Raw genomic sequence first — 2,238 nt, forward strand, 5'->3', positions numbered from 1 at the left:
CAAGAGAGAGTTACCTCATGCTCTGAAATGAGATTTGTGATTATCTTTTACTGAATACTGGGCATTTATCAGGGCATTGAAGCTACAACATTAACTCCTAATTTTAAGAATAATGTTTGGGAGTTGACTATATAGGGAAATAAGTATAGTAATCAAATAAAGCCTAATTAGTAACTAAATAGCACAATATACTATAAGTGCTGTTACAGAACTGTGTAAGAAACCACTCTAAAACTTAGTGGATAAAACATTTCTTTTGCTGATAAATGTACAATCTGGACAGAGTTTGTTAATAACAGCTCTCTGGCTCCACCGGATTCACCTGAAGGTATCTGGGCCAGGAACACTCAAGTAGCTGGGACTTGAAAAATGGGAGCCTTTCAGTCATCTTTCTTTATCTCTGGACATAATTTCTCCAGCATCACCTTTTAAATAATGGCAAACTTCCTCTGTATAGACTTGAGACTCCTAAGGTAAATATCAACAACGAAAATCTGGTGAAAGCTGATCACCCTTTATGATTCTGCCTCCGAAATCATGCAATAGCACTTCCCAATAATCTAGCTTCCGGGGTATGCAAGATTATAGATCTCACCTTACAAAGGATGAGTGTTAATGTTACATCTTAAGAATAAAATATCAACTGGGGCATTGCATGTGGAAAATGCATTCAGCCACAGGTGGACAGAAGAGGACAACCTGTTTCAGACTGGAGAAGTCAAGAAAGTCTTCCAGGAGTGGGAGTCAGAAACCCAGTACAGGAACCACCTGGCTCTCCCTCGCTTGAGTCTCTGTCTACCCATTAAGCCATTCTTCACATTACATTTTACACCAATAAAATGCAAATTGGATGTCATCCCCATGCCAAACACCGGGCATTTGTTTCCCATTTTCAAGAACCTATACCAGTACTGTCATATAGAGTTAATTGTGATAGTCTCTCTGTTTCTGCTGCTGCTGCTAAGTCAATTCAGTCATGTCCGACTCTTAGCGACCCCTTGGACTGCAGCCTACCAGGCTCCTCTGTCCATGGGATTTTCCAGGCAAGAGTACTGGAGTGGGTTGTCATTGCCTTCTCCAATATTCTCTCTGCTATACCTTATAGTAGCAACTAGCTTGATTCTGCCTATGGAAGATTTAAAATGTGACTATTACAACTGAATATTTAATTTCATTTAATATAAATTGATTTTATTATTTAAATGCTATATGTGGCCACTATTAACATTGTGAATAGCACAGGCATTTTGAGATAAATTCAAAGTCCTTAAATTTACATTTTAAAATCCCTGTAACATCACAATGCTATTATTATTCTATTTTAAAGGCAAGAAAACTGAGGTTAATGAGAAATGTTTTCTATTTAAGATGGTAGAATATGCCTTGTAATCTGAAAATGTTATTTAACCTAGGTCAATGCAAATACTGAGAACTTCTATGTGCAACATTCAGCCGAGAAACATTCAGTCGAGAAAACACTTTCACTGGGATCTGCTTTACTGGCATTCTTTTCTGTAATGTGACATTTTACAACTTCATACACTTTAAGAGGTTGACTAACCATGGAAAATAAAATCAAGGTGTGCTCTAATCCTATTTGAACTATTGATGATATCTAAATGTGGGTAATTGAGTTACTCTTACAAGACTTTCTAAGTGATCCTATTGTTCATACTCCAGAGCTTTTTTGCATAACTTGTTATACCTGTGTTGTTGGTCTTGTGTGCAAAGCAGTTTTAAGCATTGTTAGTTCTCTTTAGATTACCTCCCCTAAACAAGGTAGTGAAATTGTCTCTTTAACAGACCTTTAACAATACAGTGATTTACAGATCTGCAATATTGCCCAAACAGACTTTTTCTTGACGTGAACTTATTTAGCCAAATATTTTTGACAGAACACTAAAGAAAAAAAGAAAGAAAGTGAAGTCACTCAGTCTTGTTCAACTTTTTCAACCCCATGGGCTGTAGCCTACCAGGATCCTCTGTCCATGGGATTTTCCAGGCAAGAATACTGGAGTGAGTAGCCATTCCCTTCTCCAGGGCATCTTTTCAATAAAGGGATCGAACCTCGGTCTCCTGCATTGTGGGTAGACGCTTTACCATCTGAGCCACAGAGGAAGCTCTGAAACACAATAACATTTACCTCAGTACCTTAAATTAACAAAACAGAAGATACCAAGTTGATAAAAAGTCATATGTTAAGAACGGACCTGAAAGAGATCTGAGTGGTCACTTTTA

Source organism: Budorcas taxicolor, chromosome 15 (genome assembly GCF_023091745.1).
Source record: "Budorcas taxicolor isolate Tak-1 chromosome 15, Takin1.1, whole genome shotgun sequence".
In the NCBI taxonomy this organism is placed as follows: Eukaryota; Metazoa; Chordata; class Mammalia; order Artiodactyla; family Bovidae; genus Budorcas; species Budorcas taxicolor.